Source organism: Euleptes europaea, chromosome 14, assembly GCF_029931775.1.
Source record: "Euleptes europaea isolate rEulEur1 chromosome 14, rEulEur1.hap1, whole genome shotgun sequence".
In the NCBI taxonomy this organism is placed as follows: domain Eukaryota; kingdom Metazoa; phylum Chordata; class Lepidosauria; order Squamata; family Sphaerodactylidae; genus Euleptes; species Euleptes europaea.
In genome coordinates, this window is record NC_079325.1 from 8,511,776 (window position 1) to 8,525,070 (window position 13,295).

General features: G+C 45.6%; 1 non-coding gene across 1 annotated transcript; it reads left to right on the plus strand.

Moving 5' to 3' along the window:
* Nucleotides 1-436: 436 nt before the first annotated feature.
* Nucleotides 437-508, plus strand: TRNAD-GUC (transfer RNA aspartic acid (anticodon GUC)). The gene has a single exon. It is a non-coding gene; the product is annotated as a tRNA-Asp (tRNA).
* The last annotated feature ends 12,787 nt before the right edge of the window (nucleotides 509-13,295 follow it).

Here is a 13,295-nt window from a genome sequence, read left to right on the forward strand (position 1 = left end):
ACAAAGGACCAACCAGTTTTTCTGGAGGGCCAACAACAGGGCATAGAGGCCAAGACCTTCATAAAAACATAAGAAGAGCTCTGCTGGATCAGACCAGTGGTCCATCTAGTCCGTCATCCTGTCTCACACAGTGGCCAACCAATTCCTTTGGTGGTCCAACAACAGGGCACAGGAACTGAGGCCTTCCCCTGATGTTGCCTACTGGCACTGGGATTCAGAGACTGACTCCCTCCCCTTTAGTCACTCGTAGCCCATTCCCCATTAATCTGTCTAATCCCCTTTTAAAGCTGTCTATGCCTGTGGCCACCACTACATCCTCTGGCAGCCAATTCCACATTTGAATCACTCGCTGTGTAAAGAAGTACCGGTATTTCCTTTTGCCCATCCCGAATCTACTGCCAGTCAGCTTCATTGGATGCCCTCTAGTATTTTGACAGGGGCTGTGGCTCAGTGGTAGAGCATCTGCTTGTCATGCAGAAGGTCCCAGGATCAATCCCCGGCATCTCCAGTTAAAGGGACTAGGCAAGTAGGTGATGTGAAAGACGTAAGAACATAAGAAAGCCCCTACTGGATCAGACCAAGGCCCATCAAGTCCAGCAGTCTGTTCACACAGTGGCCAACCAGGTGCCTCTAGGAAGCCACAAACAAGACCTCTGCCTGAGGTCCTGGAGAGCCGCTGCCAGTATGAGTAGACAATATTGACTTTGATGGACCCAAGGGTCTGGTTCAGTATAAGGCAGTTTCATGTGAGAGAGGAAGAAAAGGTTGTTGTCATCCATCGCCACCCTATCAGAGGCATGTGCGATGCTGTTTGGGCTTTCTGTTGCTTGAATCCAACTGGAAGACCTGGCAAATATTGCTATTTTCTCCTTGGAGTCTGGGACAAGAAAGCTGTCTTGGCTTCTTGTCCAGAGGGCCATTTATGACCTCACCGGAGAGGTAAAGTCCTGGCAGTTATCCAATTTCCCGGGGAGATATAAAGCTGCTGACCTGGCAGCAAAATGAAGTTGTGAAATGCTGAGACAGTAAAATGGGCTGTGCCACTTCGGGCTGCGGGTGGGTGATACCATTTTTGAATACTCTTCTAGGTTAACCACACACAAAAAAAGCCTCACAAACAAAACAGCACAGCACAGCAGGAAAAGAACTAGACAATATCTACCCCTTGCAACTTTTCTATTTGTATGAAGTTATTTTATGTGGAGGAGCATTCAAAGCTGCAACTCTCCCCTGCCATTTGAAGTGGTGCAGTCCGTTCTACTCCCTGAATGATCTACCACCTCATTCCCTCCTCTTGAACCAGACATCATCTGGGCTCCGCCATCTGTCAGGATGTTGCTGCCCACAAGGCACCTAGCGAGGGAGCTGTCCCGAGTGCTGAAGTGCCTACTGCCAACCATGGTCCTTGCCATCCAGAAAGTCCCCTTCTTTGCTGCCTGTCCTGACTTCACTGCATCATCTAATGCGATCTTGGGGGTGCATCAAAAGAGGCATAACATCCAAATCACAAGATGTCATAGTTCCACTGTACACTGCCTTGGTGTGCAGTTCTGGAGGCCTCACTTCAAAAAGGATGTGAACAGAATCAAGTGGATGCAGAGGAGAGTGACGAAGATGATCAGGGGGCTGGAGACCAAGCGCTATGAGGAAAGGCTGAGGGACTTGGGAATGTTTAATCGGAAGAAGAGGAGGCTGAGGGAGGACATGATTGCTCTCTTTAAGTATTTGAAGGGCTGTCCCTTAGAGGAGGGCAGGGAGCTGTTCCTGTTGGCAGCAGAGGAGAGGACTCACAATAATGGGTTTAAATAGCGGGTGGAGAGGTACCAGCTGGATATTAGGGAAAATTTTTACAGTAAGGGTTGTTCCACAGTGGAATCAGCTACCTAGGGAGGTGGTGAGCTCCCCCTCTCTGGCAGTCTTTAAGCACAGGCTGGACAAACACTTGTCAGGAAAGCTCTAGGCTGATCCTGCATTGAGCAGGGGGTTGGACTAAATGGCCTGAATGCCCCCTTCCAACTCTATGATTCTGTCTCAGGTACTTGCTCCATTGACCTACTCTCCATCAACTTAGTCACTTTTGCTGATCTTCTGAGGCATGACCCCATAGCCATGGGTGCCAGCTGCATGGCTGGATCATGGTGCACCTCACCAAATGAGTCATCGGCATTTTTCACCAATTGAAAGACTTTACGGATTGACAAGTAGCTTTGTTATGGGATGGGGGATTCTTACCACGGGTCAGGTTTTTTACAGCTAGCCACTGATTCCTCTACTCTCTCTTTTCTCTTTTAAAAAGAGGGGGTTTTCTTTCATTTCTCTTTGAAAAGAAATCATGGCACCCTTTTGCAACTTCAGCTCTTGTAGTTGTTTTTTGTTATACACCCCAGGGTAGGGTTGCCAACCTCCAGGTAGTAGCTGGAGATCTCCTGGGATTACAACTGATCTCCAGGTGATAGAGATCAGTTCACCTGGAGAAAATGGCCACTTTGGATGGTAGACTCTGTGGCATTATACACCACTGAAGTCCCTCCCCAAACCCCACTCTCCTCAGGCTCCACCCCTAAAATCTCCAGGTATTTCCCAACCCAGAGCTGGCAACCCTACCCCAGGGTGATATTGTAGTGGGAGGACTAGAAGGCTTGGGAATATGCTGCCTCTGAGCTTCAACAGAGTGAAATTCTGAAATTTTGCAGAACCTCCTTTGCTGCCTCTCTTCAAATATCTCTGTGATCGTAAAACCTTAGCGCAGCTCTTTTGTGTGTCTCTGTGCTTTTGCCAAAAGAGAGCAGAGACATGCATAACTCACTTGCTCAAGTTTCAGAGGGCAGCCATATTGGTCTGCAGTAGAACAGCTAGATTTGGGTCCAGTAGCACCTCTGAGACCAACAAGATTATTGCAATATAAAGCTTCAAGAGTCAACACTCCCTTCGTCAAAATTGGAATGGATATCTCCGAGTCCTTATATCCTAGTCAGAAGGTAGGAGGCAGATACCGCTGCATCCTGATCTCCATCTTTGCAACACCCTTCCCACCTTCTGACTGGGATATAAAGAGTCAGAGATCTCCATTCTAGCTTGTATCTGATGATGGGAGCTTTGACTCTCGAAAGCTGATACCCCAAAATTCTTGTTGGTCTCTAAGGTACTACTGGACTCAAATCTAGCAGTTCACTTGCTCAAGGACATCCTAGCAGGTATACAGTGGAAAAGGAAATCAACCTACAATCATGCACAGCCAAATGCAGCCATCATGGTGTGGTGGATAAGAGTGGTGGTTTGGAGCAGTGGACTCTGATCTGGAGAACAGGGTTTCATTCCCTACTCCTTCACATGAGCAGCAGAGGCTTATCTGGTTATCATTCCCACTCCTCCACATAAAGCCTGCTGGGTGATCTTGGGCTAGTCACAGCTCTCTCAGCCTCACCTACCTCACAGGGTGTCTGTTGTGGGGAGGGGAAGGTGATTGTAAGCCAGTTTGATTCTTCCTTAAGTGGTAGAGAAAGTCAGCATATAAAAACCTCCCTCCCCTTCTTCTTCTTCTTCCCCCTCCTTCTTTTCCTCCTCCTATCTATTGCATGATATAACCCTTCATTCATCTGCTAGTTGTTCAGTAAACACCTTTTGCCTGTATCCTCTCAGTAGGAGTCTCCCCCCCCCTTCATTTCCTTTCTAGCTCTGCCTCTCCGGTACATGCCCTTATGTATGTCTTGATATTCCACATGCTGATACAGAGGCAAACGAAAACCCTTCAAGGTCCAATGAACACATCAGCCAGCTCTGCTGAAGAAGAAAAAAAAGAAAGAAGGAAACTAAAGGCACGCTAATGAGAGGCTGGGACAGGAGCCTCAGTCCTGGCTATTATTAGAAACACTTCAATAGAGGGTAAAAAATGGGAGATGGAGATGCGTATTTACTCAAATACAAGACTAGTTTTTTTCCCCAAGGTATGCCATCAAAAGGGGGAGGGCCATCTTAAATTCATAAACAAGTAACAGTTATCCTCAAGCTCCTTGGGGCATGAATGTTTTTATAACTTCTACTCTATAAAGAGGGGTACACCCACTTACCCAGCATGTAATTAACCTGTGGAACTCTTTGCCACAGGATGTGGTGATGGCATCTAGGCTAGATGCCTTTAAGAGGGGACTGGACAAATTTCTGGAGGAAAAGTCCATCACGGTTTACTAGCCCTGATGGGTATGTGCTACCTCCTTATTATAGATGTGGGCCACTGTGAGATACAGAAGCTGGAATAGATAGGTCCAACGCATGTACAGCGGAGGTGAATCAAAGGTAGGAAATGCACTTGGATGCCTTTTTCAGAGCAGGCCAAAAGGTCTGCAAATTCAAAAGGAACCCCAGCTGAGAATCACTGCCGTAGATTGTTGATTCAGGGAATATCCATTTCTTTAGTGTTAACTAATAGTGTTAGCTATTTTTGGTATAGGGATAGATTTGTTATTGTGTTTTTCTTTTAAGACAAAAGATGTTAATGTATGAGTTGTTTTTTCTAAACTAAAACCTCAGTATTCAGGTTAAATTGCCGTGTTGGCACTTTGTGATAAATAAGTGGGTTTTGGGTTGCAGTTTGGGCACTCGGTCTCTAAAAGGTTCGCCATCACTGGTCTATATCATAGTCTATATCGCTGTGTCTACCTATCCATACTAGGAAAGCACTTCCGACAGTAATCAAAGGTCTTTTATGCATGGCCGTTTCACTCACCACCACCCCTTCAACAACTTCGGGTCTTCCTCCATCATTCCATCTTGACAAGAACTACCTCCAAAGAGACAAATCAGTGGGTTCTAGAGCAAATCAAGGCTGAATTCTCTCTAGACGCTAAAAGGACTAAACTGCAGCTATTGTACTTTGGTCACATTATGAGAAGACAAGAATCACTGGAAAAGACAATAACAATAGGAAAGGTTATAGGCAGCAGGAAAAGAGGAAGATCCTTCATGAGACGGATTTTTCTCTATAAAGGAAGCCACAGCCCTCAGTTTGCAAGACCTGAGCAAGGCTGCTAACGATAGGACGTTTTGGAGAACATTGATTCATAGGGTCGTCATCAGTTGGAAGCGATTTGACGGTACTTCACACACACACACCACACACCACCCCCAAATGTGTGCTGGGCAGAGACATGGCTGACAGTTATCAAAGCTATGCGCTAGCGACTTCAGCGTGTGGGAAATGTCTCAAAAAGATTGTTTCCCTTTCATTTCCCTGTTCTATTATTCTTATTATCACTACCAGCCTGAATAATTTGGTACTTGTTGATAGCACTTGGTAGCTGTCAAGCGTAATATTTTTTATTGATACCAAAAAAGCCAAGTCCCGTAATAACGTTAAACAGCTAATTAACAACCTAATCCTTGGGGTTTGTTTGTTCACTGTTACGTAACTTATTTTAATGGAACTTGTGATTACTTGACAATATACAATTAAAAAATAATTAAAACCTAATTTGAAACTTGCCCCAAATCAAATTAATATTTATTTTACAGTTTTCCTTAATGGCTATCATATATTTTCTATATGCATTATAAATCGCACAAAATTAAATCCAGATTTTGGAACATTCGAGCAAACTTTAGTTTTAAGTGTTTAATGATGGGTATATGACATTTGGAAAAGAGTAATGTGATGTTCCCCTTTGCTTCCTTGTCAGGAACAGGTACTCACTTAGGTTTCTGATCTTAGGTTCACACTGAAGAGTCAGGTATGTTCAAAACAACATCAGTTTATTAGCAAGAAAATACAGATAAGGGAGCAGCTCATTCTAGGACAAGGGAACTCGTGCAGCCTACAATTCTAATTAATAAACAGAACTGAGCCCGAACTCCACCCTGTGAGACTAAACCATTACACACAGATATCAGAGAAAGAAACAGACTGTTCCATTGTAATGTGCACAATAAATACACAACAGGTAAGAAGTCAGAATTTCAATATTTACCAAAGAAAAGGAATACTTTTTGTGGAAGAAGCTCAGCAGCCAAGGTCTTCCCATATCCTTTAGTACTATTCATAGGATTGCCAGGTCCCTCTTTGACATCGGCGGGAGGTTTTTAAGCGGAGCCTGAAGAGGGCAGGGTTTGGAGAGGGGAGAGACTTCAATGCCATAGAGTCCAATTGCCAAAGCGGCCATTTTCTGCAGGTGAACTAATCTCTATCGGCTGGAGATCAGTTGTAATAGCAGGAGGTCTCCAGCTAGAAACTGGAGGTTGGCAACCCTAACTGGGGAGCTGAATAACTCCTGCTATTACAACTGATCTCCAGCCAATAGAGATCTGTTCCCCTGAAGAAAATGGCCGCTTTGGCAATTGGACTCTATGGCATTGAAGTCCCTCCCCTCCCCAAATCCTGCCTTCCTCAGGCTCCACCTCAAAAACCTCCCACCGGTGGTGAAGAGGGACCTGGCAAGTGGCAACCCTAGCGCAGGTTTGCCCACTCTGGGTTCGGAAATTATTGGCGATTCAGGGTGGGTCCTGGGGAGGACAGGGTTTAAAGAGGGGAGGGACCTTCGTGGGGTATACATTCTCTAAAGTAGCCATTTTCTCTCTGTTGTCTGGAGATCAGCTGTAATTCTTAGAGATATCCAGGCCCCACCTGGGGGATGGCAACCCTAGAACTTCAGTGCCACATCCAAAGTTATGACAACCCTGCCAAGCCTTAGTTCTTAAGACGTGAAGTCCAAGTAAAAACTTAGAGTCTGTTTCTTAAACACACACACACACATACAAACCTTAAGGACAAAAAAGACATCCATCCCCGTTGTGAGATTCTCTGCATGCCTTCCATTCTGCCTCTGAGTAAGGGTTTGCAGCCAGTTATTTCCTCGGAACCAATTTGACAACCGCTAGATATAAGCTTGCTCATAATTGATAGGCCAATAAGTCTGCAAACAGCAAGGGCTCTTGATCTCCCGCACAACCTGGAGGAACAGGACTCCTTCCGCAGGAGGCAAAACCTCTCGGCGGAGGCCCTCTCTAATTGCCCTTGGACCCAACGACACTAATAGGGCCTCCTCGTGCTAGCCAGAGATTTCTCCTCCTGTCACCCCTGGGGGAGAAGTTGACTGCAGAGATTTCCGAGCAACAAACAAAAACTTCTCGCCTGCTTTTCAGACAGTAAATCCTGGACCGTTTCTTTTCTCTCCCCCCGCCCCTTGACCTTACTGTGTCAGATGTGGCGCAAAGATTATTGCTCAAATCAAAAAACCCTTGTTTTGCTCACAGAAAGAGGCCACAGCGTGCTTTATCTCCTTCCCGAGGAGCTTCGAAGGGCTTGAACCTGTAAATCAAAGTTAATCAAATACTGGCTGTGGAGTGGGCCATGGGCGAAACAATTCCTTGGCACAACTCTGCAGAGAAAATAGATCTCGGCGGTGTCGATTCTGTGGCTGCGACAATGACGGAACTTGACCAGGCACGTTTGACTTTTGCACGATGAAAGTCATGTCATCTTTTACCCACATCCTTTACAAATGCAGCTGCCCCTTTCAAGGATCTCTCCCGCAATTCCCATCCCCCCAACTGGAGTTGGGCTTTGTCTGTTTTCCAAAAGACATAAGAACATAAGAAAAGCCCTGCTGGATCAGACCAAGGCCCATCAAGTCCAGCAGTCTGGTCACACAGTGGCCAACCAGGGGCCTCTAGGAAGCCCACAAACAAGACGACTGCAGCAGCACCATCCTGCCTGTGTTCCACAGCACCTCATATCATAGGCATGCTCCTCTGATCCTGGAGACAATAGGTATGCATCATGACTTGGATCCATTTTGACCAGTAGCCATGGATACCCCTACCCTTAGGGTTGTCAATTTCCTGGCAATAGCTGGAGATCTCCTGCTATTACAACTAATCTCCAGCCGATAGAGATCAGTTCACCTGGAGAAAACAGCCACTTTGGCCATTGGACTCTATGGCATTGAAGTCCCTTCCTTCCCAAAACCCTTCCTTAGGCTCCGCCCCAAAAATCTCCCATCAGTGGCAAAGAGGGACCTGGCAACCCTGGCAACCCTAGTTGCCAAACTGATAGGGCCTGGAGATCTATTGTAATTCCAGGAGACCTCGAGGCCTCAGCAGGTTGGCAACCCCACATGCTAGCCTATTATAGAAAAATTTAACAAGACTCAGGCAGCACCTTAAAGACTAACAAAATGTATTCTAGCTTATGCTTTCATAAATCAGAGTAAATTTGGATAGTCTTTAGAGCGCTGCTGGACTGCTGTTTCGATTTTGTCTTCATAGGCGCACAGCCACGGAATCTTTGCAAGCGTTAGCATACACAAAAAGTGGTGGATTTTGCATCCATCTTTCACCATCCTATAAAGAGCTTTTGTTTACAAATAAATATGTCCTGTTTGCACAGATTACACCCCTCCGACAGGGTGGCTGTTTCCAAGGCCAGATTTATGGCCCACTTTTCAATTGGCAGGGAGATCTATTGCTGCCAGAACAGCCAATCGCAAAAATGGATTTCTGGTGTCAAACCCACTCAATGCTGATGTTTGCGACCGTCTTAGGACTGGGATGACATATCTCTTGGCGCTGGCAAGTTTTGAAGCCGGCCGATCAGATCTGGAGCGAACAGCAAGGTCATCAAATTCCTCTCCTTTGCACAAATTGGATGGAATAAACCTTCCCTTGTTAATTTGTGAAATTGATTCGACATCTCCCTTTCTCTCTCATGTCACGTGATGATACATAGGGTTTGAACCAGGACTACAATATATCCTGTCCTTGTTTCTTGGCTGCAACGCATAACTGTGATTAGGGCTGCCAACCTCCCGGTGGTGGCTGGAGATCTTCCGCTATTACAACTGACCTCCAGCCGATAGAGATCAGTTCACCTGGAGAAAATGGCTGTTTTGCCAATTGGACTCTATGGCATTGAAGTCCCTCCCCTATCCAAACCCTGCCCTCCTCCTCAGCCCCCATCCCCAAAAGTCCCCAGGCATTTCCCAACCTGCACCTGGCAATCCTAGCTGTGATTGAGGGAAATATTTCCAACATTTATATCCCACCTAACAATTAAAAGCATAACCTTGTAAAGCACATCATAAAATCTGTTAAAACTAGGGTTGCCATCCTCCAGTGGGGAAATGGTCCTCCTGGAATTAAAACAACAGGAATCTGTTCCCCCGGGGAAATGGTTGCTTTGTAGGGTTGCCAGAGCCCTCTTTGCCACCAGTGGGAGGTTTTTGGGGCGGAGCTTGAGGAGGGTGGGGTTTGGGGAGGGGTGGGACTTCAATGCCATAGAGTCCTATTGTTAAAGCAGCCATTTTCTCCAGGGTAACTGATCTCTATCGGCTGGAGATCAGTTGTAATAACAGGAGATCTCCAGCTACTGCCTGGTGGCTGGCAACCCTACTGCTTTGGAATGTGGAATCTATAGCATTATAGCCTGCTAAGGTCCCTCCCCTCCCCAATCCCCACCCTCTCCAGGCTCCACTCCCAAATCGCCAGGAATTTCCCAACCCACAGGTGGCAACCCTTGTTAAAAGCAAAAAAAATGTATTTTTTAAAAAAGCAGTTAAAACATAGGGCAGATGTATATACACACACCCCATCCCTCCAATCTTCCCAGGATTTTTGGGAGGATGAGTGTAATAAATATATATCTAAGATCATCATAGAGAGGGCAGTGCAGCAAATGCAGTGGGAACCAAGCCATATAGACCATCCTGCAGGCGAGCAGACATTTCAAAAGGAACCAAAGACCCATTCACTTTAAAACAACAAAAAAAGTCATCCTCTTCATTTTTGCTTCTTTTGATTTCAGTGGTTATCTCTTTGGTTTGGATGAGATTCTTGGGGAATTGTATGGCTTGCTTAACGTTTGCTGCCTGCCAAATTTCAGAGAGATAGGGAAATGATCCCAATTTTATAGACAATTAAAGTAAAGGCATGTGAATCTAAGTAAATTGGATCTAAAGAGCTAATTAACGTATTGCCATGAAATGTGGGGAGACATTTGTACTTCCATGGGGATTCAGGCATAAACAGGAAGCAATCAGTCATCAGAGTAAAACAGATCTTTTTTCTGTCTGCTATATTCAGTGTGTGTGTAAATGCCATCAAGTCGCTTCCAACTAGGGTTGCCAGCTCCAGGTTGTGAAATACCTGGAGATTTTGGGGGGCGGACTATCTCACACTGGCTATAAGACTGGGTACAGAAAAAGTTCTCTGCAGGCATCATCCTGCCAACTTTATTGGCCTTCTCAGCCCTTTGAACCACTAATTCATCTTCTGACTTATAACACGGCCAAGGATGCTGAGATTGCCTGTACGGTTGATTGCTTTCTGAGTTTCGAATGACACATTTTAACAGGCGGGCCTATTGGGGCAGCTTTTACCTTGAGGTTCCAGTGGTAATTGCTATTAATTGCTATAGGAGATGGAAGCATCAGGGCCGCAAATCTCGCTGCACGATCGAGCAAATGCTTCAATTGCTCGGCGAAGCCTGATACGCCACGACAAGGTAAAGCGCCCCGCGGGGCTCTTATCCTCCGTTCAACTCCGTTTGCATCTGAGCCATTCCCCAAATTAGATCAGAAAATAATTCCCTCTCATTCTGGATGCCTTTGTTTTCTTTCTCCACTGAACTCGGGTTGATTAATTGGGAACCCTGGAGCACCGATGCCACAGACGCACCACATTGGCAATGTTCCCAGCTTGGGAGTTGGTGGCATTTGGGGATGTCTGCATACACAGGCAGCTCGAGTTCCCCAGGGGAGCCACTGGGCTTACTTGAATGTCAAAGGAAATGACACTCCTGTGCCAGTTGCTTCCTGGTGACCCTGTTTGTGTAAATTAATTAGATTTCTTTCTGCCATATTGCTTCTGCTTTGACATCAACACATAAAAAAGGAATAATACTGAAATGTCATGTATGTTAAGTGCCGTCAAGTCACATACGACCCATGGCGACCCTATGAATCAATGTCCTAAAAGTGTACTATCCTTAACAGCCTTGCTCAGATCTTGCAAGTTGAGGGCCATGGCTTCCTTTATAGAGTCCATCCATCTCTTGTTGGGTCTTCCTCTTTTCCTGTTGCCCTCAACTTTTCCTAGCATGATTGTCTTTTCCAGTGACTCTTGCCTTTTCATAATGTGACCAAAGTACGACAGCCCCAGTTTTGTCTTTTTAGCTTCTGGGCTCAGTTCAGGCTTGATTTGATCTATAACCCACTGACTTGTTTTTGGCAGTCTGTAGTGGTAACCCTCTCCTCCAACACCACATTTCAAAGGAATCTACTTTTTTCCCATCAGCTTTCTTCATCATCCAGCTTTCACACCCATACATAGTAATAGGCAATACAATGGCATGAATTAACTTGATTTTGGTTGCTAGTGAGACATCCTTACGCTTAAACTGAAATGTTACTAGTAGCCTAATGCCAACAACATAGTTTGGTTAAGTCAAATAAACAGGCAAAGTTCAACTCCCACCACAATAATGTCCTCTTAAGAGTTTACACATCATGAAGCTGCAGTCATAATAAAAGTCACAGCTGGTAGAATTCGCCTTCTGTGCAACTTGGACAAAAAACGTATTAATAGGGTTGCCAGCTCCAAGAGATTTTGGGGGTTTAGTCTGAGGAGGGCGGGGTTTGGGGAGGGGAGGGAATTCAATGCCATAGAGTCCAATTGCCAAAGCAGCCATTTTCTCAAGGGGAACTGATCTCTATCACCTAGAGATCAGTTGTAATAGCGGGAGATCTCCAGCTACCACCTGGAGGTTGGCAACCCAACATAAGGTTGCCAGCCTCCAAGTAGTATAAGTAATTTGTTTGTATATTTGTAATTTGCTTGTATAAGTAATTTCTATGAATGTTGGTGCATATTTGTATGTATAGTATATAGAGTTTGATGTTTGTTTATTAATATATACAGTTTCTCTCATTTGAGCCTGAGTGCTGATATTTTTTCCACTGACTACTTCTTACAGCATAGGTGTGAATGGTTTTGGTTTCAACCTCCAGGTAGTAGCTTGAGATTTCCTGGGATTACAACTGAACTCCAGCCGACAGAGATCAGTTCACCTGGAGAAAATGGCTGCTTTGGCAATTGGACTCTATGGCATTATACCCCATTGAAGTCCCTCCCACTCCCCAAACTCCGCCCGCCCTCCTCAGGCTCCACCCTAAAAGTCTCCAGGTATTTCCCAACCCAGAGCTGGCAACCCTATGAATGCTACCAAGTGGGCAGTTGCCGCACCATAATACTACAGAGAGGACTTTGCCCATCTGCTTGAAGTCCTCCCTTTCCGTACCAAGCTCATCTCGGGCAGATGTTTGCCTTCATCTGCAAAAGTATCTGCATCTCATCAGCACTAAACATCGAGCTCACATCTCCGGGCAGCTCCTGAACAGCCTCACAATGGCGTGCTTGTTTCAGACCTGTCCGAGCTAAGGCACGTAGGTAAGATCCGCGTGCCGCTAAGCGCAGGGGGCTACTTTAATTATTCTCCTCCAGGAGTTTCCTGTCCAGTAAGAAAACCCGGGAGACGATTTATTACAATAATGCAATATGCAAGGGTATGTGGATCTATCCAGAGGGAGCATAATTATAGCCCATGGACAGGTGCCATCATGCTGGGGGGGGGGGCGTGCCTTGAATACACCCAGCTGTTTGCAAAGCAGGGGCTGGGTCTGCGCTGTACTAATTTATCGGCCTCAACTAAAAACTGCCAATTGCCTAGGGAGGGAAAGAAGTCATATCTCAAGGTTATGATGCCGTCAGATGGCTATATTTTATAACCATAGTACTCCGGCGATAAAGGGGGGGAGGATGTTTGAAATTATTATTACTTTCACACAACATATCCCTGAAAGAGGGACATGCGGCATGCAAATGAATTAACTCCATCTTGGTCATCTTTGCACCACTGACGTGAATCAAAGGGTAGATAAAATATGGTCTGTGTGTTTCCCTCCTTGCCGGAAGCAATAGGCAATTCCAAAGGTAGCCATTTACAAGGGTGGATTGCTTATGAGAACAGAGCACTGAAGACTTACGGTCGCATCGTGTCCCTCATTTATTTACAAATATGTCAGTGGCGCAGAGGGGTGCGGGCAGGAGATTAACTAAGCAGCCTAACAGTGCAATCCTATGCAGAGTTACTCTAGTCTAACCCATTGAAATCAATGGGAGAAGGAGAAGGAGGAGAAAAAGAAGAAGAGTTGCTTTTTATATGCCTACTTTCTCTACCACTTAAGGCAGAATCAAACTGGCGTACAATCTCCTTCCCTTCCCCTCCCCACAACAGACACCCTGTTAGGTAG